Source organism: Phyllostomus hastatus, unplaced genomic scaffold (assembly GCF_019186645.2).
Source record: "Phyllostomus hastatus isolate PE091 unplaced genomic scaffold, TTU_PhHast_1.1 phas_contig_159, whole genome shotgun sequence".
In the NCBI taxonomy this organism is placed as follows: Eukaryota; Metazoa; Chordata; class Mammalia; order Chiroptera; family Phyllostomidae; genus Phyllostomus; species Phyllostomus hastatus.
The window spans coordinates 8239797-8265980 of NW_025333640.1; the positions used below are offsets into that span (position 1 = coordinate 8239797).

Sequence of the window (26184 nt, forward strand, 5' to 3'; positions counted from 1 at the left end):
TGGTTGACTTGAACAACACGGGGGTTAGGGGCATCGGCTCTCCTCACAGTCAAAAATCCTAGTGTGACTTTTGATTCGTCCAAAACTTAATGTTAATATCCTGCTGTTGACTGGAAACCTTACTGATAACGAGCAGTTGATTAATGCATATTTTGTATGTTTGTGTATTATATACTGTATTCTTACCATAAAGTAAGCTTAAAGAAAGGAAAATCATAAGAAGGATAAAATACATTTACAGTATTTATTGGAAAAAAACCCACCTATAATGCACCCGGGCAGTTCAAACTCATGTTGTTCAAAGGTCGACTGTGTTCTTACGCTACACCGTTCACGCTTCTGGAAGCTTGGGTCTGTTCCTGGCTCTGTCCCTTGTTATCAGGCTTGTTTGGGCAAATATCTAACCCTTCTGAGTGTTAGTATTCTCACCCACACACCTACCACTCTGAGTTGTCGTGAGGATTAGAATTAATGCCTACACAATGCCTGAAATAATGTTTGGCACCGAGTAGGCACCCAATAAATGTTTCTTATCATGTCTGTGAGCCAACTGAGTCTTCGACTGTGCACCGCCCGAAAAGGAGCGTGCCTGTACCTCATTCTAGTCTAATGCATGGCGTGAGCAAATATTAAGCAGTCAAGCTGTCAGGATTTCCAAATATCTCAGCTTCCTTATTTGTCTTCTTTGAACACGAGGTAGCTCTGCTGGGAATCTGACACCAGGAAAACAGGATGGAGCGCAGAGCAGACAAACATGCCTCGTGGCCCAGCCACAGGTTTCAGGCACAGACTCAGGGCACGTCCCGGCAGGGATGCAGCCAGCCACCTCAGCAGGGTCGGCTGCCATTCTACTGACGAACATCTTATGACTATGACTGTTTCTGGTTCACAGAGAGAACTGGCAGCAGACAGGGAGAGAGAAATAAATGCAGGCACACAGATGGACCTATTGAATGTAGTCTGCAATGAGAGAAACCAAGGCACAGACTACAGACTGATGAATGCACAGTGAAATCACGTTGGCAGGACCCCCGATGCATCACGTTCAGGTTAATGGTTCCTGATCAGGTCAACATGTTTAGCAAGCAGCATCCCCTCTTTGAAAACGGTAGTTGGGGGTGATGCCGTAGGCTTATGAGAAGGAAAGAGAGAGGGAGGAAGAAAGTGAGGGGAAGGAGGAGGAGTACAAGGAGGAGAGAAAGAAAAGAGAAAGGATGAAAAATGTTCAGAATGGGTGCTATGGTCTGAATGTGTTCCCCCAAAATTCATATCTTGAAATCCTCACCCCCACAGGGTGCTCTTAGGAGGCGAGGCCTTTGAGAGGTGATTAGGTCTTAAGACTGAAGCCCTCACGGAGTGGGATTACTGTCCTTACAAAGAGATCCCGGCAGCCCCCTCTCCCCTTCCACCATGTGAGGGTGCAGAGAGGAGGCACCAGCTATGAACCGGGAAGTAGGCTCTAACCAGACACAGAGTCTGCTGGTGCCTTGATCTCCAGCCTTCAGCACTGTGGGAAATCAAATCCTGCTGTGTGTAAGCCACCCAGCCTGCACTGTTTGGTTAGAGCAGCCCCAGTGGACGAAGACAGTGGGACCAGGATGTTCTCTGGTGTCCTGGTGTCCTGGAGCCCAGAGCCTCTGATGTGAACAGGAAGTGACCAGAAAGAGCTAATAGCCTGACTCTTCCTGCTGCCCGGTCATGAAAGCCTTGGTCCATGCAGCCCTGGGCAGTCCACCTGTTGCAGGAAGAGCCAGGTCGGCCCGGAGCTAAGAGTTCTGCAGCCCAACTGCTCCTGTGGCAAACCCCCACCTCAGGGCAGCCTCCTTGCACCTTCTCTCTGTAGGAACCACTCTCTCCTCCTTGGACCTGACCTCAGTTTTCTGAGCCGTGAGCACTTCTTCATCCTTACAAGTTAGGGTTTATGGTACTGAAGGGGTTAGGATATCTTTGGAGTTTTCCAGTTGGGAAAAATGACCTGTTGGCATGTGGGAGAGAACAGCTCTTAGAATATATAAAATCCTCTCAACTTCACCCCATCCCCAACTGACCTTTCTTACCCTAAATCCCAGCCGTGCAAACAACTCGGGCCAGTGGGATCTCAGAGTCTAAAGGAAATCAGATGGAGGCAAAAGGAAATCAGGCAGAGGCAGAGGATAGTTAAGGCCCAAACATCACGGTCCTTCTGAACTGTGTCTTTACAAAAGGCTTCTTGCCATCAGGAGAATCATCAATTTTTGAAACCCATTCACATTCAGCATGCCTGCATTATACACTCAGCACCTGCAAAATAATAGGCTCTGGGCTAGATCATTGTTCTTGTGTGATCTTGTGTGATCTGACTGACGTGTTAGAAGACAGTAGAGAAATGTTTAATACATCTGGTCAGGTGTACCTATTTGCAGGTCTTGGAACACATAGATCCTCTAATCTTTCCCTAAGTATATGAATCTATTTCCCTCTCCCCTCCCCCCAATATCCACTCCTCTGACTGAAGTTGGTGCCCTCACCCATGCTTCCCTGTCACCAGGGGCAAAGCGCTACCCTAACACTCCACCCCAAGGTCACCAATCTCTTGTTTGTCTGTCCTAATAGATTCCAAAGCCTGTAAGGTCAGGGATGGCATCTCACTCACTCCATTCCTGGAAATGTTCCCAGTGCCCCCCTAACCCACCGCCCAGGGCTGGGACCCATAGGTGGGTCCCCAACCCAGCTATGCATGCACAAGGGAACAAATGAAGGGCTGGATGAGCACACCTTACAAACCCTTGTGCTCAGTGCCCTCTGCTAAAGAATGAATGGAAGGGGAGCAAGCTGAACCTAGGATCCCAGGAATGTTCTGGATAGGCAGCTGGTGCAGAGGTTTGAGGGCTGGGTCATCGGTCCTCTCCCATCCTAGGAAGGAGCTTGATGGGGCTCCCTTAGTTCACCTCGGATGTGATCTAGCCACCGCTGGTCACCCCACACTGACTTTACGGAAAGACAGGAAGGGATCTCTCCCCATTATTAACAGGCCTGTGGGATTGGTCCTCTTTTCTAAGGTGATAAAAAGGGTAGTTGATTACTCACTTCATCTTCTTTTTCAGCAAGGGACAAACCCCATGTCCTTTCTGCAGATGGAGGGGCTGAGGCAAGAGAGGGTCGCTTCCCCCAGTGCCTCCGCAGCTGGACGCCAGTCCAGACTTCTCTTCCCCCTCTGGCCCTGAGCTGGGGAGTGAGGCCCATTAAAATGCTTCCCATTCATTAGATGCCACTTGGGGAAATTCCACGACTTGCCCCACCTTCCCCCAAGGCCCAGGCAGCTGAGGTGTTTGCACCTGGATGTCTGGAATGCCTGTGCACCAAGTGGGGGCAGAGCAAGGTGGGGGGTGGGCCTCAGGACATTTCTGAGCCTTGAATTCATTTCTGTGGCCAGTGGGTCCCTCCTGATGGCTTGAGCAAGGCAGTGAGAATTTAGCCCCCGCCCTGGCCGTGGGCCCTTCACAGGCCAGACACTCCCCCGTGAGTCCTGCTTGGGAGACTGTTTGGGCTAGAGTAGGGGCCGGGGCTGGGGCCGGGCAGGGCTCGTCTGTGGGAAATTACACGAGCTAAGAGGGAGGGTGCTGGGAGACTAAAGCCGTAGTGGTGGACCACTTGGGAGGCCTGAGAGGTGGAGAACCGGGGTCCAAAAGGCCAAGGCAGCCTGGGTCTTCTTGCTGCTGACTCTGGGCCTGGCGCTGCCAGACCCTGGCCTGTGCACTCATCACAGAGCCCCGCCCCTGGCGTTGTCCCAGGACAAAGGTTTGGGTGCCTTCTGCCTTGGTTTTGGTCCCATTTCTTTACAGATATGGTACATTTGAAAAATAAGAAAAAATCAAACTGTTCAAAACGAAAAGAACAATTGTTCATATTCATCACCCATAATTAACTTTTATTAATATTCAGCATATATGCTTCTAGGTTTTCCCATACTGTATATTGTCCTAAATATAGGACAATTATAGGATAATTAACTCGAGGTAAATTGATTCTTCTTTTAAAATGATTAGATATTATAGGTAAGGCTAAACCCCTTCTAACCAGCCCCTGCCGCTCACCCCTCCCCAGAAATAAATACTGCTGTGAGTTTGGAATGTATTTTCCTTGGTCATGGTTTCACTTTTATACACGAGTATATGAAGCACGCACACACACACATTTCATTTTGTTCGTTTGTGTGTTTTCCTAATGGCATAACCCTGCATGTGTGACTTTGCAGTGTGCCTTTTCCTCCCCAGTAGGTCCTTGATGTTGATTCACATGAATCTGGGCCCCTTCAAAGACCCTTCCCGATCGACATTTTCACTGTTCCAGTCGCATGGTACTGCATCATCCTCGTCTTCCTGTGCTTCTCTGGTGTGGGTTCCTGGAGGTGATATTGCGGGTGGCTAGGCCTTTTCCCTTTTGCTAGACACTGCCCCCCTTCTAGTGAGGCAGCCAGTTACATCTCAGCCAGAGGGACCTGCTGACCCACTACCCAGGCCCAGTGGAGAGGACTTCACGGCAGGCTTGGGCCTACTATCCTCATTCCTGGCTCTGTCTCACTTTTCTTCTCTTATTCTCCGATGGGACTCATTTCCCCACATCTACTTTAAAATGTTTTATTTAAATGTCTTGTAGATGTGATTTTTTTTTTTTTTAGTTTAATGACAGTCCTTTTTGGAACAAGGTAGCAAGGCGATCTGTAAATGGAAGTACTTCAGGTCGTGCGGGAGCTCTCCCAGGCCTGATCCGTGGGGCCTTCTCCATCTCGCCGGAGAGAGTTCTCCAGCTCCCAGTCCTTGTAGCCACTGGGCTGCCCCAGTCCCAAGCCCAGCCCTGGACTCTTTCCTCACGCTCCTGGGGCTTGGGCTGTGTCCCACTGAGTGACCGGGACCCTCCTAGGCACTCAGCTCTGAAAGAGCTTCCACCGACTCGGCCTCGACTTACCAGCGGCGGGTGGGGGGTGCCTGGAGAGGGACTAGGGCCGCCAAGCTGCGGACATTGCGGACCTCTCTTTAGATGACTGAGAAGGTCTGATTTGTGGCAGCTCAGCCTTCAGAGTTTGAAGCTCCCAGAACATCTGCTCTCAACTGAAACCGGTCATTAGTGGGATTGTGGGATGGAAGTCTGGGAAGAGTTTTCCACGAGGCCGAGTGTTGGAGAAAAAGGAGGACTGGACTGCGGGTCAGGAGACCTGGCAGCTAGTCCTGGTGTTGCTGCTTGCCAGCTTGCAGCCTTGAGCAAATCCTTCTCTTAACCCTGTCCAACGGGGACGATATGACCCAGATGAAAGTTTTTTCAATCATTCAAGTGACTATGACTGGGCGCTTTCAATGTGCTAAGAACTGTTCGAGGGGCTGGAGACAGAGTGATGGACAGGAACAACAAAACCTCTTTTGTGGGGGCTCCCTTTACTCTAGTGAGCAAAGACAGGGAGGAATGTTCAAATTAACCAACCAACAAGGTAACTTTAGCTGCTATTGAGTACCATCCAGAAAATAAAATCAGGTAACTAAAGGGAGATTCCTGGGGAGAAGGCCATTGTCTAGGCCCATGATGCCTTATAATGGGGTGATAGTACTGAGTGTGAATGTAAATAGGAAGCTTAGTGTCCTCAGCAGGTTGTGAAGGTGCTGGGGACAGACTCTCTGGGTACCTGTCCATTGGACTCAGCATATAGAGAACTTTCCACCCAACAGCAATTGTTGGGGTGGGGGCAGGGGGTGGGGACAGAGCAACTCTGGCCCTGGCCCTACAGTCGTGGCTCCTTCTCAAGGCAGGGAGCACAGCAGCGGTCCCTCGGGGTGTGGGAGAGGGCAGAGCCGCAACTTCTCTGGGTTGGGGGCACAGCAGCATGGACTCTGGCAGCTCTGTTAGTGGGGGGCAGCGTCTGCAAACGCTGTGGGAGTCATCTGTGGTGAAACCTTTTGGGTGTCTACAGCAGTCGCTGGGGTTCTCCTGGTCTCCTTTCCTCGTGTGGGAAGGTCATGCTGATGGGTCCTTCTTGGCACCTAGCTGTGCCAGACCGGGGCTCAAGTGATCCAGGTTAGACGCTTCCTCTTCCTTTTTTTGTTTTTGGGTTGGTTTTTTTTTCTCCATTGAGTTGCTGCAAGTTCTTCATTACATTCCAGAGCTCTCCCAGGGCTATTTTCATCTGCTTGTTGTTCTTTATTTGTTACTTTTGTTGTCTTCTTGTGGGTGGGGGAGGAACAAGCGCCAGGACCTCCTAGTGTGCTAACTTGCTGAGATCATTTTCCTCTTCACTTTTGAACTGCATCTTCAATCCATCACAATCTACTTTAAATGAATACTGACTTCGCTGAAAGAGGAAACTTTGCTCCATTTCTCAAGCTTCTCTGTGTTATGACTGTCAAATGTATTTATGTGTTATAAAGTTAGAGTGTGATGTTATAATTTCTGCTTTGGGCACTCATATGTGTTTTTAAAAAGTTAAGAGAAGACAAGATAATATATTTATGTTATTATATGTAGTTTTATTTATCTATATCCTTGCCATTCCCAGTGCTTTTTGTTCCTTTCTGTGAACGGGTTGCCATCTGGCATCATTTTCTTTCAGTCAGAAGGACTGCCTTTAGTTTTTCTTGCACTGTAAGTCAGATAGAAACAAATTCTCTCCAGTTTTGTTTAACTGGAAAAGTATTTATATCAACTCCATTTTTCAAGGATAGTTTTATTGGATAGTGAATTCTTAGGTGATAGTTCTTTTGTTTTTTTAGCATTTCAAATATATCATTCTACTGCCTTCCATCACTATTGTTTCTGATGAGATGTCAACCATTAATCATATTGTTGCCATAAATATGTTGCATTATTTTTTTCTCTTGCTGCTTGCAAGATTATACCTTTTCTTTGACTTCCAACATTTGGTCCCTGATGTCGAGGCGTGGTTCTCTTTGTGCTTATGTTATATTGGGTTCATGCAGTTTCATGCCTGTCCCAGTTGGTTTGGGCTGTTGTAGCAAAATAGCATAGATGGGTGGTTTATAAACAACAGAAATTTATTGCCCACTGTTCTGGAGACTGGGAAGTCCAAGGTCAAGGTGCCAGCAGACTTGGTGTCTGGTGAGGACCTGCTTCATCGATGGCTATCTTTTCACTCTCACCTCACATGGTGGAAGGGAGGACGGAACTCTCTCAGGATTGTTTTATAATGGCACCAATTCTATTCTTTTCCAGGGAAATACAACTGAGAGATTATATTTCTTTCCAGCTTACATGAGGCTTCATGCTCATGACCTAGTTTCTACCCAAAGGCTCTTCCTTCTAACATCATCACTTTGGGCCTCAGGTTTCAACATATGAGTTTGGGGGAGGACACAGCATTCAGACCACAACGCTGACTCTTGAAATCAATGTTATTCACTAACACTGGAGAATTTTCCATTGTTTTTTCCTCAAATAATTTTTCTGTGCCTTTTTTGCTTTCCTCTCTTTTGGGACTCCTATTATATTTATTTTGAATGTTTTACATTGTGTAGCCTTAACTTTTATTGCTGTATCTTCAAATTCACAGCTTCTTCTTCTGCCATCTCAGATCTTCTGTTGAACATATCCATCGAATTTTTAATGTTAGTATTTGTAGTTTGCAGCTCTAGAAATTCCATTTGATTCTTTTTATAATTTCCATTTCTCTGTTGAGGTTACATTTCTGTTGATTCACTGTTAACATTAATTGTTATAATTCTTTAAGCATATTTTCCTTTTATTCTTTGAACCAAACTATAATCGCTTAGACTCAGAAGCTATTGACTCTTTTTTTCTGGGTGCAGTTTTCTGTTTCTTTGCATGTCTAGTAATTTCCAGTTGAAAATTGGACATTGTAGTGCAACCCAGATTTCTGATTTATTTTTCTGAAAGTGTTTGATTGCTTGATTTATGAACTGATCTGCATCTGAGTTGCAGTGTTGGTCTCCTCCATCATGTGTAGTAACACGGAAGTCACTGTGCCATTTCTGCTTTTAGTATTTTACTTTATTTTTTAGTCTGGCTCTCTAAAGTTGTCTCCTGTTTCTGCATTGTTTAATGGTTGGACAATTATTTAGACAGAGGCTATGTTCAGACACCTTGAACATATAAACTCCCCACTTTCTGGTACCCAAGCTATTCATAGTTGGAGGAACAAATTCAAATCTACAGGAAGTCCTCAGGTCTCCCTTGACGTCCACCTTCTGCTGCACCCCCGGGTCCCCCTGGCTCATGCATAGTTTAGCAGTCAGTCAGGGATGTGTGGGGAGTTTATAATATCTATCATTTCATGGCTGCCTAACTTCCAGGATTTCCCCCATCACATTTCGGGGTGATGATGTACCCACTCTGAACAGAGGTTATAACTGTTAAGAAGCTAAACCCGTAAAGCTGCAGTTTTTCACTTCCTGCCCAGAACTGATTCCTTGACCTCTGACTTATAAAACTGTAGGTTTTCATTTCCCCATCCCCGACCGAATCTGTCACCTCCAGCTGAGAAAGCTGCTGGTTTTCACTAATAGTCCTGAAAACATGCTCGCTGTTCCCACCTGTAAAGCCATGATTCTTGTTACCCAAGGGGTTGAGGGAGGGGTGGGGAGGAGGTGTAGATCCCCTGAGCAAGAAGATCACAGACTCATGGCCCTTTGGGTGCAGTAGCAATTTCTAAAGATTAAATGTTTTTCAGTTGGTTGTGTGCCTTTGGTCATTTTCCAGTGTCCTGAAATGGTAAGTTTTGACGACTTTGTCTAGTTTCATACTTGTTTTCTTCAGAAGGAAATCGCCCGACTTCTCACTCCACCGTTCCTGAAGTGAATCTTGGACTGGGTTATTTTAATGTTTCTTCCACTCAAATATTCTACTGCCCACAGCTTTTGGCCAAAATCAGAAATGTACTGGTGAACAGAGGCCGGTGAAGACACGTGGAAGCAGAGCTGCGAATTTTGCATAAGTCACCTCAAATGTTACAAAAATAAATGAGAAAGCCAGTGAAGCTGAACACGGAACTGGGGGTTTCAGAGCCTGGGTCGAGGCTTGGTGGAGCCCTGTGAGCTCTCTCTGAGGTTCCCCAACACAAGTGTCTACGAAGGACTCCCCGGGCCTCACCTCACCCATCTCGGCGCTTCGCATCCTCTTCCCCGGCCCTTTCCCCCACCTCCCCTCGGCCGCTCTGGTGGACTCTGTGACTCTGTCAGAGCCCAGACGGCTGAAATTAACTTTCTCTTCAACTCACCACCTGAAACCCAAGAGCAAGGTCATTTCCTTGTTCTTTTCTGAGTGACTGCAAGAATCATTTATAGGTTTTTCTTTTTTCAACCCCTCTCTGGAGATACACAGAAAGATGAAGTTTCTTCTTTCCAGACCACAACAAGCCAGCTAACGTGGAACCTCCCCTCTCTGTGAACGGAACTCTCACATCCCCTCACACTCTAACCTTAATTAAATAGATGAGCCAGAGTCAGAGGAAAAAGGGATTTTTTCCCCTTAGGAAGTTGGATTTTCTGCTTCCCACTATGTTCTTGGTGTCCTCAGGTCCAAGTGTATAAAAGTTGCCCAAAAGTCACTTATTTAGTCCCCACTAATAAAATCAGCAGACATACTTAGGCAACATCACTGGATCCTTGTTCAGGAAAAGGTTCGAGTTAGGCATCTGCCTATAAGCGTTTGCAGGATTCTTAGTCACAAATCAAGTTCAAAGCCATCTCCTTGGTAACTTCCCCCAATAATCCTGATGGAGTTGCTGCCCCTGCCTCTGGTTAAACACTGCTTTGTGGAGGCTGCCATGGCTGCACTTACCATAACCATCATAACCGTTATTTATATCTCTACCCCTAGCTGGGTGTGTGCTTACCGCAGACAGTCACAGAAGTTTCTTGTGCTAATTGAATCGATGTAGCAGGGCTGAACAATCCTATCTCAATTCAGTAAATTTTAAATTATAAGTTTAAGCAGTTCGAGAGTCTCTCAACTTAAAAGGAAGAAAACTGTACTTGAAAAATGATTAAAATACAATAAAAAAATTTAAAAAAGAGTCTCTCAACTTGTATTTAATGCTTAGGTCCAACTCTCAGGTGTCAAGAGATGAATACTGTAAAAAATTAATAGCCACAACTCACTGAGCACAGCTGGCTCTGGACACCGCTCTGGGCCCTTTGCTGCCAAGAACAGAAGAGACAAAGCTGTTTTAAAGATCAAGTTTGGGACTTTGATTAGGTATATCACCTTACCTACCAGTCCTTTGGAGCTTACTAAATTCTAAATATTATAACAAATACTTTTCCTGCATTGATCTATTCATTTTCACAAAAATCTTTTAGGGAAATGAAGCAAAATTTTCCAAGGAGCCTTAGAACTCAAGAACTCTATGTTGCTATGAGCATCTGTCAAAGGCCAAAGGCACTTTTTTTTTCAACCAGGAACTCACAATGAAATATTAAATCCAAGGAAAGAAATCCCATGGGGAAACTGAGATTGTGGACTGCAGTCTCAGGCCAGAGGTAGCAGCAGGACTATCTGAACTCCATCCCCCCAACGTCCCCAGACATAAAGGCAGGAGAGGATCCCACCCACTGGCTTCCTTTGGTCCATGTATCAGAAAGCAATGACCCCTCAATTTTTTTAATTTAATTTAAAAAAACAAAGTGGGTAACCAGCAGCTCACCTATCTGCCTGGGCCAGCAAGTCTCCTGAGGTCATCTGAGCAACATTCCTGGTCCCGTTGGTCCCTCGGCTGGTGGAGTCCTGGACAGCTGCTCTCCACTCTAGATGTGCAGGCCCTTCCCCCATGGCCTCCTTCAGTCTCTGCTCCTCTGAGTTTTCAGAGCCAAGTGAAGCATCTCTTTGAACTGACTCTAAGAGCAGAATCAATGGCTGGCTAAAGAGCTATAAAGCAACAACAAAAAAAACCCAGATACTAGCCATTGAGAGCCAATTCTGTGCCCTTCTCTCACACCCATGCTCTCACTCGTGCTCACAGTATCTCCCAGGCCAGGCATTATCAACAGCATTTGGAAAGGCAAAGCAACAAGCCTGAGAGACTAGATAGAGGCCCTGGCTCACACAGAAGGCACCAGGCGGTGGGTCCCAAGCTTTGTGCTGTCTTGCAGACAAATGCTGCAAAGCAAAGCAAAACACCTGACAGAGTTAGCTTGAAAGTTTACTAACTCTGCCAGGCTCAGGTAGGAAGAACACCACTCATGTTGGTAAACCAAATCCCCCTGAGAAAACTTTCTGGTGGCACAGGGATATTCTGACCAATGTGGCCCAGAGACAGAGAAAGACCAGCTGCTCATGGGCTGTTCTCGAGCAGCGGTGGCCATTGGACCCAGGGAACCCATGGAAGCTTTCAAAGTGCTTGAGAGGGGCGGGACTCCCCTGGAGGGGCGGGGCTCCTTGGGGGCGGCTGGTGCAGCTCTGACCACAGACTGGAGAGCCTGCCACCTCTGCCCAGTGCTTGTGGTGGGCAGGAAGCCACAAGCTATATGAACTGATTGAGACAGCTGAGATGGGCTTTTCCTTTAGGATTGCATCAGCAGTTGCTGGTTATAATTAGAGGGCCACTATACCACAAGGATGCTGGGATTCGAAGAGCTATGATGAAAAGCCACTGAGCATTGCCAAGGTAAGACTACATCTTCTGCCTTCTAGGCCATCTCACTTCCTTAAACTGTGCAAACAGTGCTGTAAGGCCCGTAGTTGGGAAGGCAGGCAGGAACGTTGCTATGGATGTTATAGACAGAGAGAGAAGACATTAATATGATCTGAGCCACAGCTATGGATAGATTGTTCCATCATTGGTTCATTTCAATTTTAGAGAGGTTGTTTTTTCTTTAATTATATTTAATTGATTATGCTATTAGAGTTGTCCTGATTTTTCCCCTTCTATCCCCCTCCACCCAGCACCCCCTACTCCCTCAGGCAATTTCCCTACCATTGTTCATGTCCACAGGTCATATGTATAAGTTCTTCGGCTACTCATTTCCTATGCTGTATTTTACATCCCCATGGCTATTCTGTGACTACTTATTTGTACTTCTTAATCCCCTCACCTCTTCATCCATTCCCCCATAATCCCCTCCCATCTGCCAACCATCTGGTAACTAACTTCTTTTTTCTTGCTGTTTTTAAGATTCTCTCTTTATCTGAAACATTTGGCATTTTAATTATGATGTGTCTTGGAGTGGGCCTCTTTGCATCCATCATATTTGGGACTTTCTGTGCTTCCTGGGCTTGCATGTCTATTTCCTTCACCAAATTAGGGAAGTTTTTTTCCACTATTTTTTCAGATAGATTTCCAATTTCTTGCTCTGCCTCTTCTCCTTCTGGCACCCCTGTCATGTGACCGTTGGACCTCTGGAAGTTGTTCCAGAGGCTGTTTATACTAGCCTCATTTTTTCGGATTCTTTTTACTTCTTGCTGTTCTGTATGGTTTGTGGTTTTTTTTTTGTTTGTTTTTTTATTTGTTTGTTTGCTTCCTTATGTCCCAAATCATTGATTTGATTCTCGGCTCCATCCACTCTACTATTGTTTCCCAGTAAATTGTTCTTTATTTCAATTAGTGTACCCTTCATTTCTGACTGGACCTTTTTTATGCTGCTGAGGTCCTCACTAAGTTCCTTGAGCATCCTTATAACCAGTGTTTTGAACTCTGCATCTGATGGGTTGCTTATCTCCATTTTGTTTAGCTCTTTTTCTAGAGTTTTGATCCATTCTTTCATTTGGGCCATGTTTCTTTGACTCCTCATTTTGGCAGGCTCCCTGTGTTTGTTTCTATGTATTACGTAGAGCTGCTTTGACTCTGTGTCTTGGTAGTGTGGCCTAATGTAGTAGGTGTCCTGTAGGGTCCAGTGGCATTGCCTCCCTGATCACTCAAGCTAGGTACTCATTGTGGGCCCTTTGTGTGGGCTCAGTACACTGTCCTTTTGTAGTTGAGCTTTGGTTGCTGTTGGCAGATCAATGGGAGGGATTTGCCCAGGTCAGTCAGTGGCAAGGATTGGCTGTGACCACTTACCACCAACCTCCACCCTCCATGGAGGATCAGCTGTTTAGGGGCAGGGTGGTGGTGCTCCTATATGGTCTGTAGCTGTCCACTGGGTATGCTGGCCCTGGGGATTTCCCGAGTGGTGCAGGCCAAGATCAGCCCCAACCTGTGTTTTGCCTGGGGCACCCAGCCTGAACTATAAAGCAATCTGAGGTGGCTGCTACTTAGGTTGACCTTAGAGATTCCCAAGCAAAGCCAAGCTATGATTCTAGTCTGTCTGCTGTGAGTGCTGGGTCTGGGCTCACTGAAGCCAGCTGTTTCTTACTTGATAAGATTTAAGAAGTTGTGAAGCCTGCATCAAGACCAGCCATTCTTATGAAAAACCAGCTTGGGTGGGCCCATAAGTTGGGTGGGCCCATAAGTTGGGTGGGGCAGAGTCTCTGGGGATCTTTACCAGCCTACAGGCTCTGTGGGGTGAGGGCTTATCAAAGGGACAATGGATAGGTGTGGCCCTGATGCCAGACACTTCAGTTTCTCCCTGTACACCACTGGTGCCTTTCAAGCTGCTACATTAGTGCTGGGCTCAGAAGGAGTGAGTCTGTGTGTGGGTTCTTTAAAAGGAACTGCTTAAGACTCCAGCAGTTTCTCTCACCAACTCAATCCCCACTGGTTTCTGCCCCCAGAAGTTGTGGGGACTTATCTTCCTGGCACTGGAACTCTGAGCTCGGGGGCCTGGTGTGGGGCTGGGACTCCTTGCTCCTGGGATATCCCTCCCGAATTTTTATCCACCCAGACCAGCTCTTCTATGTCTGTGCCCTTCCTACCAGTCTAGATAGGTGTGGTTTCCTTAATTCTGTAGTTGTCAAACTTCGGTTCCACTCGATTTTGGGATTGTCAGACTTCCATTCAGCTCAATTTCTGATGTTCCTAAGTGATGGTTGTTTCATATCTTAGCTGTCATTTTGATGAGGTTGTACAAAGAGGCAAGCCATGTCTGCCTATGCTGCCATCTTGCAGTGAATGCTCTCTCTCTCTCTTTTGATATGTGAAAGTTTATCCATTCAAAGTGGATCCTACTACAGAGGAAAGACAGACAAAGGTGTGGGCTGAGGATATGGCTGGGCACACACATGCCAGCCAGGGGGGATCTAAAAGTTACTCAGCCTCTCGAAGACAGAGGGTATTGCTAGCTACAGGGCAGAGCTGACAGAAGCTAGCTGTGATACATGGGAGTGTCTGGCTCAAGGTAAATGATGGGTTGTTGCTTTTGTTTCATTTTGTTTGTTTTTGAAAAGGTTTTCCATTTTTTAAGCATTCAGGGGTAGGGTGATGGAATAGGTTTAATGGTGATCTTTTTGTTTAAGAGATCTATCTGTACATTTATGGAAAGGAAAGGACAGCAGATAGCATATTTGTATTTTTTAAAATTCTAGGGTTTTGACAGCTTTTCCACTTATTTTCTACCTGGCCACTGCTTTTACCCTCAACTGCCCACATTGCCACGCAACTAAACAATTGCTGTATCACTGTGCTTCCATAGTTATAGGGAAGAATTCTGCATAATATATATGGAGATACTCCTCTCTCCTGGATGGGAGCTGTATTCCCTTCTCCTTGAGTGAGGACTGGACATGCAGATGGAAAGGGAAAAACAGAAACTCCGTAGTGGGGAATCCTGGCAGACACCACCTCAGGCAGCTGATCAAGATTACTATCTTGAGGGATAAGTCATGTACTGTGTAACTCCTGCTGTGATACAAGGAGAAAATACTTCACCTCTGTGCTATTCTTTCCTCAAATACATTAACCCCAGTCTAGTCATGAAAAACATCGGACAAACCCAAATTGAGGGACAGCCTACAGGCCATTTGACCTTCAAATTTGTCAAGGTCATGAAAAATGAGGAAAGCTGGGGAAATGGTCACACGTCAGAGACAGGACAGCTAAATCCAGAATTCACACCCTGGACTGGACTGAATCCTGGAACAACAACAGCAGCAAAGAGTCATTAGTGACAAATAGGTGAAACTTAAAGAAAGCCTAGTATTTTCATCGATAGCATTGTAGCAGTGTGAATGTCTTAGTTCTGGCAACTGCAGCATGGTGAAGTGAGATGTTAACCCTGGGGGAATCTGAGTGAAAGGTATATGTGAAGTCTGTGCACTATCTTTGTAATTTTTCCATAAACCTAAAATTACTGTAAACTAAAGAGTGAAAAAAAGTTTTACGTATCTAACCTTAGAGCAGAAGCGATCAAAATCCAAGCGTGCTGGGGAAACTGGCATCTGCAGCCCAGGGTCCCCGCTGAGTCTGTGAGTGCTCCAGAACCTGGCCGACCTTCTGCATGTTTTACCGCTCTCTCTCCCGACCCCCATCTCACTCCAGGAAAGCTCTGACTTTCCCTCCCTTCATGGTGTTTCTCATCAGCCATTTATTTTCTCATTCACTGCACATTTTTTGCGGCCTCTCTCTGTATCAGAGGTTTTAGAGCCAAGCACCCCACCCTTTGTTGGCCCAGCCGAGCTCCCTAGGCTGGATCACACCCCTCAGGCCTCCAAGTGCATGTGCGGTACCCAACCCTGACCCGTCCCCGACTAGGAAGCAGGAGGCCAATAAGAGAGACAAGTGGGGGGTCCAACCCTGCATAGGCTGCCTGGTGGAATCTGCTGTCCTCTGGACTCAGTCACCCCGTGGGATCTGTGGCCAGCCAAGCACTGTGAGCTGTGCTGGAAAATCCCCTCTGAGTGAAGCTGTGGCCTTAGGGACCTGGAGTGGGACCCAAGGGCCAGTTCCTGCTTGAGTGGCCACTGGACCCAGGGAGCCCACTCTGCTGCCCTAGAATCTGCAGCAACCTGATGAGGCCAGCATCTTTGCTTGTGAGGTTCAGGTGTGGGGAGGTGAGGAGGAAACAGAGAAGCTTGACACCCTACCCCCACGCCCCTCCACCCCCAGCCCCAGACGCAGCAGAGCAGGTGTGCCCTTGTTCAAAGGTGAAGTCTCAACCAGACTACAAAAATGTTTCGGAAGCAGGAGAGAAAGAAGAAAGAATTATGAAGCTACAGGAAGACAGCGCTTAGATGAAAATCACGACCCTTAGATGAAGATCAAAACTAAAGAGTAGTGATTACCACTGGGCCTAAACTGCCTTTCCTATTGCATCTCCTGCTCCCCACACTGCCAGCCCATAAACTTGGACAGCACCAGCCGTGCACTGCTTCTGAATACACCAGCCGGTGCCCTTGCCGGCCCCTCCACCTGGGGTCCCCTCCACCTGGGGTCCCCTACCCGAGTTCTCACCCAGGCAAGTCCCACTTGCTCTAGTTCTCAGGATTAGAACCAATGTCTTCCCTTCCATCACCAGTGCCCAAGACTATCCCTGTGTCCCCAAAAACCTCCAGCGCATGCTCAGGGCTCTTTGTTTTCAGAACTGCTGCCCCTCTGGACCTGAGCTGCTCCAGGACGGGAACCAGATCCTCCCTCCATTCTCCTCTGGGTCCCAGCACCCAGACAGTGTCTGGCATGGAGTGGGCACCCTACAAAATGGTTCTTGACCAAAAGAAACTAAGACAAGATCTCAAATGCAAGTGAAGATTAAGACATGAGGAAGGAAGTTTGAAGGAGCAAAGGCATGTAAGATTCAGTGATCACCCTTAGCCACAGTGAGCTGCAGGGGCCCTTGCAGAAAGGGAGGGAGTGTCACTAGGCCTCGGGCATGATCTGCTCCCTACAAGGCCATGTGGACCAGGGGAAGGTGCTGGGCCTTGGGGCCAGCCAGTCTCTCACGAGGACCTGGCTCTGCCTCTTGCAACGTGGGGAAGTATGAGTGAGTGACCTATGAAATGGGCATAGTCGCATCCAGCTGCAAGCTCAGATGTGAGAACTAAATTGGAGAAGATGGTCAGAGCATGCAGCCTGAGGCACAGGAGAGGCTCGGCCCGGGCACTGAGCCACCGCGTGACCTCTGCTCCCCATGGGCCACGGTGTGGTTCATGCTTCCTTACAAAGGGCTGACACTTCCAAAGCCATGGAGGTTCCCTTGGCTGTCTTGTCATCTCTGGCCCTGGCACACCTTGGTACCTGGGCTGCCAGGCCAGCCCCAGTTGAGGCCAGCAAGGCACCAGAGGCACAAACTGAAGAAGGTCCTGACCCTCATTGTCACTCAAGAGCAGGGAATGTTCATGTATGTGCATGTAGTTAGTGCCTACAAGGGTGGGAGATGGTCTGTGCTTAATGAATGAGGTCAGGGGTTCTGACCTCTGGACCGGGGACCCCTGGTGGGTTCCGTGGGCCCTGTGAGCCCCCTGAACTTGTAGGCAAGCTTTTGAGGACATGCACACTTTTGGCAAAGAATATTTATAGCTTTCATCAGATTCCCAAAAGGACTCGCCAACACCAAAGTATCTGGAATCACCAAGTCCAATATTTACCAAGGATGGTTTAATGTTATCTCTCAGTGTGTTGTGGATACAAGAAGGTGGAAAGAACTTGGCCATAGGAGTAAGACAAGGCAGCCATGCCCGAGAAGTCCTGTAGCATAGAGGTCGGACACCCAGCCCTGGGACCAGAGGGCCTGAGTTCAAGTCTCAGTCCTGCCACTTCCTGGGCAAATCACCAAATGTCTTCATGAAATACCAATAGTTCGTCCTCACTCTATACTGGAAGCCTTCCCTACCTCAGGTGGGTTACTCATACCCTCAGGTTTTGTTTCTTAATTGTTGATGACAGCACATTGCAAGGCTATCAAAATTAAAGCCTTGATTCTTAGGTGAGTAGAAACTGAAGAGTCCACAATATTTCCATTTAGATTCTACTCAGTCCTCCATGTGAGAATTGGCCAGAGGAGTCCTTGTGACTTGAAAAGGCACGGGCCACACTGTAACTTCTGTGATGTTTTTATGCACGATATTTATTTTGAAATCTCAAACAGGAGAGTGTGATTTTAAAACTTTCTCAAAAGTGGGAGTGAGTTTAATAAGATTGAGAAACCCATATCAGGCTGTGTTGGGCGTGGCCCGTGCATGCAGCTCATCAGCGTGAGAGACGTACGTCTGGATCCCGGTGCTCGGGTGTTCAGGGAACCACGTTCCAGACCCGGGCTGTGGCACCCTTTCTTGGCTTTCTGGCCTCAATGCCCGAGAGCAAAACCCAGGGCCCCGGGGCCACACAGCCTGGGTCTCCTCTCCCAGCTCCTCTCCTTGTGCCCTTCTCCAGGCAGCTGGGCCCAGCTGTCCAGCCCCTGGGGACCCTGGTGCCCATTGCATCTCAGAGCTTTTGCCAAACCCTCCTCTCTGCCTAAAACGCCTATTTCTGTGAGGAGCGCTCCTGTGTCTGCTCCAAAGTCCAGTGCCAAAGTCTCACCCTGCCAAGTTTTCCTGTAGCTGTTCCTCTTGCTCTGGCCCGGGTACCACCAGGCATGGCATATGGCTTCTCCTGCTGGGCCCAGAGGGAGCTGGAGTAGAAAGAGGTTTAAACTTTGTGCCATGTGGACACGGCTCTCCACCCCAGCTCTGAATTTACACCTGGTTGCGTCGCCAGTTCCCAGTCACATAACCAGAGAGCAGAGTGCTTTCCTGAGCCCGCACAGATCACCGGAGGCCAACTTGGCCCTCGGGTCAGGCCTCCTCGACCCTCTCCTCTGCCTGTCCAGCTACACACCAGGGGGCGTGTCTCTTGCATCTGCTCTTAAGTTCCCCCACGCTCACTTGGCAAACCTAAGGGGACAGCAACACAATGCTGGATTTGTCTCCTTGCTTTATTCCTTTTACCTTCTCAAGGTCACACATATTCTCGGGACACTCAGGAATATGTATTTGGTTCATTCGTCATTTCAAAACTAATGTGCTGTTTTTGAGAACAGTGATGCTAAGGGGCCCTTTGAAATTGTTGACAATGACACCAGCTTCCCGGAAGGGAGGAGGGAGGGTTGAGCGAGTTTAGTGGGAATGGGCCCCCACCTCTGCTTCGCCACCTGGTGGGCTTAGGGAGGTTGTAGCAGAGAGCAGATCCCTGCAGGGTGGGCAGGAGTCTCGGTCCCCAAATAGGACATCTAGTCTGCACATCTCAGTTTGTGCTACATAGTGGCAGATAACCCCAGTGAGCTGGGAGTGCTCCCTGACCCCAAGGCTCGGTCCATGGGGGACCCCAGGGCTCAGAACTTCCAGGGTGACCCACTTGGCCTTCATCATCAATCTGTACTAGCTGTTGCTAGGTTGTCTCATTCCAGCCTCTGCCCTGGGTCAGTCCCTCTCTCAGGACTCTCGGGCCACATCACGGGTGCAGGAATCAGCACGCGCTCCTGTGCCACTCTGGGCCATGGACTCTCGGTGAGACCCGAGCCCTTGTGTGCCCAGGCTGACTCATGGCATTTCTCTCAGTCGGTCCACATTGTCTGGTCTAACCCAAGGAAGTTCTCTTGTCTCCACTTTCTGTCTCCCTGCGGCGATGGCTTGAATGTGAATGAGGAACAAAATAGCAAACTGAAAAAAATAAGAACATCCATTAATATCTCAAAAGACAGGTGTCTGGTCTACCTGCTGACAGAAACAGCGTGTCAGCAACACTGGGTTCATTGCTTTGATAATTTTTCCAACAGAGAGTACAAACGGGGTCTTTGTTTACAAACTGTGTCATCAGAGTCAGGGAGCTGGGTAAGCACCTGCAGAATGGGAGGAGGGAAAGGGGAATGGAGCAGGAGCAGGATTAGGGAGGAAGGACGGTGCAATTGGGAGAAGAATAAGAGGACGGTTATGAAAGAAGGAAGTAGAATGTCCTATCTTCCTGCCTGTGGCAGACTCTGCCCCCGGGTACCATCCTAGATATAGTAGGTCTGGCCTGGACCACCTGGATGATGTTGAGATGCGGGTTGGTGCCCATAGGTCCTCCTGGAGACAGGGGTCTGTCCCTCCCCCAGAGGAGGGCAGGTGTGGCTGCCCCTCTTGGAGAAGGGACACCCCCTTATCCTTGCTGCTGAGAGCTGTCAGAGGAAGGGCAGCCAGTGCTCTAAAGGAACTTGAAAGGGACAAAAGCCTGATGACCTCAGTGCAGTTAACATGTCCTTAGTGCTTAGGAGACTGGCAAGTACTTAGAATTTAGGAGTGGCTCATCAGAAAACTCTAGTGGGTAGACCTCAGGGTTTGGGGGAACACAGGGTCCATGTGGAGATAAAGCTGAGAGGGTGCAGAGATTACCCTGGCCCGGGGGTGCAGGTGGCTTTAGCAAGACAGGACAGGAGCAGGAACCTGGAACTGGGAGGGAAAGAAACCAGGAGTGCTGGGAAGACAGTGCCCAGCAGCACTGGGCCGTGCAAGCTGGTTTGTTCCCAAGACTGCCTGTCTACAGCTGGGCACTGGCCTTGCCATCTTAGCCAGGCGACTTCCTTTCTCTGGGCTTCGTGTTCCAACCCTGCCAAGCAAGGGAGTAGATTAGATGGCCTCCGAGCATTCCGTGCAGTCAGCCCCTCGATGGGTCTACTTGCCACGTGAGGCCTATTGTCAAACCTGGAATAGCTGCCAGTACTTGAGTACCGAGAAGTGTGCCAGGTGCTTTGTGCACGTGAGTTCGTGTGACTTCCCACGACAGCCTTCTGATGTCATTGGGAACCCACACAGGGATCCAGGCTGGAAGGCCAGCACCCAGATGCAGACTCAGGTCTGTGTGACTCCAAAACCAGTGCTCTCACCTCTCCATTAGTCGGTCTATTAATTGTTCACTGTGTGCAGAGCACCAATCAAGGCACCACAGGAAGGCAAGGGAAGGTTGTCACCCAGGACATGCTTTGAAATCATCCCCAACTTGCAGACATAGCACAGTGACTGGGTGGAAACGGAAAGCCAGGGACGGAGGCACTCAAGATGTGTTTACACAGCGTCTGGGAAACCTCTGCCCAAAGAAGCTCCTACTCGCACGTGGCATGTTCTCGCCTGCAGAAACGACCCCCAGAGAAGGCCCTCCTAGTTCTGGGCTGGGTCAGTGCATGCCAACTTCCCTTACCCTTTCGTGGTGAGCATCACCCCTGTGCACCCACTACCTCAGGCCTCCTTGCTGTCGCCTTTCACTTCCCCATTGCTCCCACGTCTTTGAACCCTTTGGGATCGGTTGTCTCCTGAATTCCCCCTGCCTCATGGTCTCCTGGCCCTGGAATTGTCAGTCGTAGGTCATTACTTGTGACCCATGTGGAAGCCAGACTGCTGCTAGGCCCTGCAGGTGCAGAAACGAGAGTTGCTGTGAAGTGAGACATGTACATCCATCTTTCTCGCCCCAATTCGTTTGTGACGGGGTTGTCACCCAGGTCCTGCCACACTCTTTGGTGGGGCCATCAGACAAGGGAGCCAGTCCCTCGAGGCCAGAAGAGCCTCGGTGGAGGAACTGAAGGAAGAGGCGTTCCACAGGAACCAGGGCAGCCCCGCGTCTGCTGAGCACTTTGGGAAGGAAGTATCGTGTGTGCAGGATGCGGCCAACCGCTGCTCTGCCTGTTCACGTCCCCCAGATGCAGGTGCTGGAGCCCACAGCTGAGAGTGAGGGGGTCAGGGGCTTGGCCTGTGGGGAGTGAGCCAGGCTCTGAGGTCAGAGCTGCTGTACCACTTGTGCTGCTTTTACTTAGGGGGCTCTGTACTAATGACAGGTATGCTGACTCTGACCCTAAGAAAGGTCAAGTGGCCTCCTGATGGATGAAGCCACTGCCCCTCCTGTAGGTTACACTGCAGGAAGGTTTTCAGTAATCTTCTCCAGGTGGCTATGGTGAGCACACCTAACCTCCCAGCACCCATGGGGACCCTGTGAACCTCCCGTGTCTGTTTCCAGCATCAGCGAATGGCAGTTGTCCCACCAGGACTGGGTCTGTGGCCCTGGACAATTCATTTACTTGCAACTCCGTGTGTCAACTTATTGTGGATGGTGTGAATCTGAAACTCAGAGGCTCACATAGATCTAGACCTGAAATTCCTTGTGCTATTTGCAAAAGGCAGTCTCCCCATCAGCCCAGACTCGGATGTCGGATGTCGGATGCCGAGGCCCTCAACTGTGCAGGGCCTGCTGGGAACCTGGGCAGCCGCTGGGAACGATGAAGGCACTCTCACTGTGGGTCTGCGGGGCTCCGACCGGGTCTGCGAGGCCCAGGCTGCCTTTTTGTGGGCGGAGTGAAGATCCAGGCTGCTGAGAGGCCGGGAATGGTCCACAGCCATTTGGAAGAACAGGCTCATTTTGTACAGATTTATCACTCATCTCCTTACTTTAAAACTGTAGAAATTATATAATACCCAAACAATTTTTTGAAAACAGATACAAGCCATCAATAATTTCACCAAGCTCACATTTTCTACCAAAGAGCTGCTTGTCTTGGTTCACATAATGCACTGTTTCACCACTGGAATCATGAAAGATTGATGACCTCAGATTCTGCTTTTTTTCTTTGTTTTCTTCAGCACAGCTCGGGCATCTTTCCCACGGCCACGTGTCTTCACAGTGACCGTTTTGGAGGCTGCAATAATATTTTACTCTGTTCACTCTATTTCACCATTTCAACTAGACATTCGTTCAGTCACTTCCCTTTTTTAAACACTAGAGAGGCTTATAATTACAAACAAAGGAGCAGGTAGCTTGCAAAGATGTTCTGAACGTCAGGGTGCAGCTGAGGGCTATGCTTTCCTACTCCCTTCACAGAACGACAATGACAGAGAGAGAAGAAATGCTTGTTTTTTGGGTGGAATGGGGTGAACTTGAATTTCCTGGTGATAGTGGCCTGAGTTTTCCATCTTCTCTCATCTAGTTCCCTTGTTGTCGGCAACCCTGTGAGCTGGCCAGGGTGACTGATGTGGTCTTTGGCCAGAGAACAGACTTTCCTCTCCATGAAATGAAATGACTCATAAGGAAACAAAACCCAAGGGTTTGGCCTCATTTGTCCCAAAGTCTAAACCAAGGTTCTTAATCAGAGGTCCATGAATCATTGTGGGTGGGGAGGGGTCCTGAAACTGTGCTCAACATTTGACATGTATGTGCATGAATGTATTTACTGGGGATATTGTCTGTAAACTCGCCAGATTTTCAAAGCAGGCTGTGGCCAAAAACATATTTTTGGGGAAAAAAAAGCAATCTCTCTCTCTCTCTCTCTCTCTCTCTCTCTCTCTCTTTCTCTCCCTTCCTTTCTTTTTCTCTCTCTTTCTCCCTCTCTCTCTCAGTCTGTCTTTCTCTCCTCCCCAACCCTCTTTTGGGAGTCTGGGATCAAAATGAAAGAATCCTAAAGATATGTGTCTACATACAGAGCTCCAGTCCTGACTTGGGGAACATATTATCCCCAACTTCAAGGTGTGGACACCGAGGCTCAGAAGGGCACACAGCTAGTATGTGGGGACCCTTGGACTTGAACACAAGTCTGCCTCCCTGCCCAGTCTCTTTGTGTACACCCATCGTGCTAAAGTACCTTTTTGTAAGAGAGTCGTTTTAATTTTTACTTCCTTAACCAAAGGTAATTGCTAATGTGTTGATGAGGTTCTGCCACGATTAAGGCCATCCCCAGTTCTTAACTGAAGGAAATGTTTTGGCATTTTTTAAAGCCTTGCATGGCTCTCCAAGGAGCCAGGCTGACACAGAAATATTTGTGGTTGGTTAACTGTTCTTTCCTGCTACAAGCATTAGCCACAGGAGGTAAACTGTGTTTATCAAACTGAAATGTTATCATTCAAGGCTTAAGGAGACCCAGTGACTTTGAAATTCAAGAGACCAAACCCAACAGCTCCCGGGTGGGAGGCTTCAACCCACAATCCCCTAAGCACTGTTGGGCCTTCTCAAACATATGTTTTTATTAATAACACACTGTTTGGCACCAGTAAGTGACTTTGGCTTCCTAAAAGTGTTTGATTTCCTTCTCTCTTCGTAATCCTTTCCTAACTCTCTCTAAACTCAAGCACTGCTGCAGACCTGGAAGCCCAGAAGATAAGGCATAATTCAATTTCTTGTCTCCTGGTTTCCTCGGGAACCTCTGCTAAATTAACCACTCATTACTACTGAAAACTGGCGGCCTTTCAAGAAGAAAGACTTTCTGAAATACGTGAAATAAACGTGCAATAAGAGAGTAAATTTTAATTTCATCTTGGGCATCTTAGACGTAATACATTAAACATTAGATCAGTGTGCCTTGTTGGCCCCAGAGTTTTGACTGAAGATCAGGAATCCGGGTACAGGTTTGGGACGGGTACTCAGGGTGCACTGGATTTGGTGTGAATGACATCTTTATACCATTGGCTTAGTAAATTCATCTGTTTACTCTCTATGGCAGTGGGTTATTGAGGGAGTAGATGAGTAGATATTTATGTTTAGGTTTCCCCCAATTGATTGATTAATTGATCCATTTATTTATTCATTCATTCAAAAGAAGAGAAAGATTTACTGCAAATCAAATGTTTCAAATGCTGAGATGGGTCCTGAAGATACAAAGGTGAAAAATTCAAGTAGCTCCTTCCCTTAAGGCACTCAGGAGGAGCCTAATTCAGAAGGTGGACTTTAAACGAAGGCCCAAGACACAGTGACTGGGGTTGTAAGATGTGCTGGGGGCCAGAGCAGCGGGGGACTGCATGGGTCCAGGGAGGCAGGAAAGGCCCCCCAGAGCCGATGAGGCCTGACCTACATCTCCATGCAGACTGGTTCTTCACTCAGACCTAAGGAACGCCACCCAAGAAAATGATGTTAGGTGTTTCCTTAGCTCTCCTCCAAAATTTATTATCATTCTTAAGGGAATCTAACCGACATCATCATTAGCCTGTGAACATCCTCAGCCTGTGAACATCCTCAGCCTGAACACTGCACTGCACTCAGCCTGTGGAGGGCAGGCCGGTGGTCCCGCGCAGGAATGCGCAGACAGTGTGGAAGGTGGGGGGTTCTTCGCTTTTTAGTTTTGTAATTTTGGCCTCATCGGAGATTTTTGTATGCCACTTCATAAACTATAAATTAGTTAAATGATTTTATTTGATTTTTTCAGGCAAGCAGGAAACATTTCTAGCTCTATTTTACAGATAAAGCAACTGAGGCTCAAAGAGATTGACAAATCTTGCTCCAAATCACACAGGCTCCTAAATAAACAAATGTAATTGTTTCCTCATGGTTCAGGGTTACTACTGTGATATAACACTGTGCCGTGCTGTAATAATAATAACCGACATTTATTGGGTGCTTACTATGTGGTAAGGTACCATTCTAAGTGTTACATATGTATCCTCTGATTCAATATAACTTCATTTAGAAACTTCTTTTCATAAAAGATTTTTGACTTTTTTGCCTTTGCTTCATCTAACAGATAAATTCAGATTATCCATTTTCAAGGTTTTCTGGCAACATAACATGATTATCTTTCTAAAAAATTATTCAAGAAGTCTGAAGCAAGTTCCTCTCAGCAAATACATTCTTTTTTTTTATCTAGATAGAATATCTACTTTCATGCTTTATCACAATCGACCTAGTCCCTCACCTCCATGCCCACGGCCTGGTTTATCCTGGCTGAGACCACTGATGACCCTGTGTGGTCGGCTCAGGAACCAGGACCCTCAGACCTGAAAGTGCACGCCCTGGGTTGGGAGGTGGGGACAGCAAAGGCCGGCTAATGAGGCTGAGGGTGGCAGAAATGAACTCTGGTGCTCAGAGGCCTTGAAAAAGCAGAGAGGAAGTTGAGAGGGGAAGAGAACCAGAGCATCACTCCTAAGAGGATCTCCATGTCACTGCCTTAGGCGGGACCGACTGCCTGTCTCATCCCCAGGTCTATCCTCATTTTCTGCAGCTGTGGGCAGAGCCCAGGTTACCACCTACACCCCGCTACTCCTGTATGCCCCCATAAATCTATAGTGGCATCATGGGCCCACCAAATGTTAGGGCTAGGGTCACACGGAGTTTATCCACCCAAAGTCCACATCTTACATGTGAGGAGACAGAAGCAATGAGATGAAGTGACTCACCCAGTCTGCATTGTGAATAATCCAGTGATGCCCTTCAGACATTATGAGATGCTGAAGTGCCCTCTGAACAGCTCAGAGGTTGGGAGCATTTATTAAACTCCATGTTATTTAAACCTGGTCAGCGGGCAGACCAGGCATCGCAGATTGTATGTAAAGGCCCTGTATGAACGAGACTGTGGTGGGTAACCAGAGCAGCCCACTACCCAGCCCAGCTGGCTTCAGAGTTCCCCGTACCTTGGAGAACTCTATGCCTCGGAAAGTGTTTAACTCATGGGCCTGTCTTTTGTG

General features: G+C 47.9%; 2 protein-coding genes across 3 annotated transcripts in view; one reads left to right on the plus strand and one right to left on the minus strand.

The window, feature by feature from the left end:
• FAM167A (family with sequence similarity 167 member A) overlaps window positions 1–10754 on the minus strand; it is a 53639-nt gene extending 42885 nt beyond the window's left edge. Inside the window, exon 1 of the mRNA XM_045831853.1 lies at window positions 10643–10754. The gene's annotated coding sequence lies outside the window, so the exon portion shown is untranslated. The remainder of the gene's footprint in view (window positions 1–10642) is intronic.
• Window positions 10755–11402: 648 nt separating this feature from the next.
• Window positions 11403–26184, plus strand: part of BLK (BLK proto-oncogene, Src family tyrosine kinase) — a 55071-nt gene continuing 40289 nt past the window's right edge. For both annotated transcript variants that reach the window (XM_045831104.1, XM_045831102.1), the window contains exon 1: window positions 11403–11602. The gene's annotated coding sequence lies outside the window, so the exon portion shown is untranslated. The remainder of the gene's footprint in view (window positions 11603–26184) is intronic.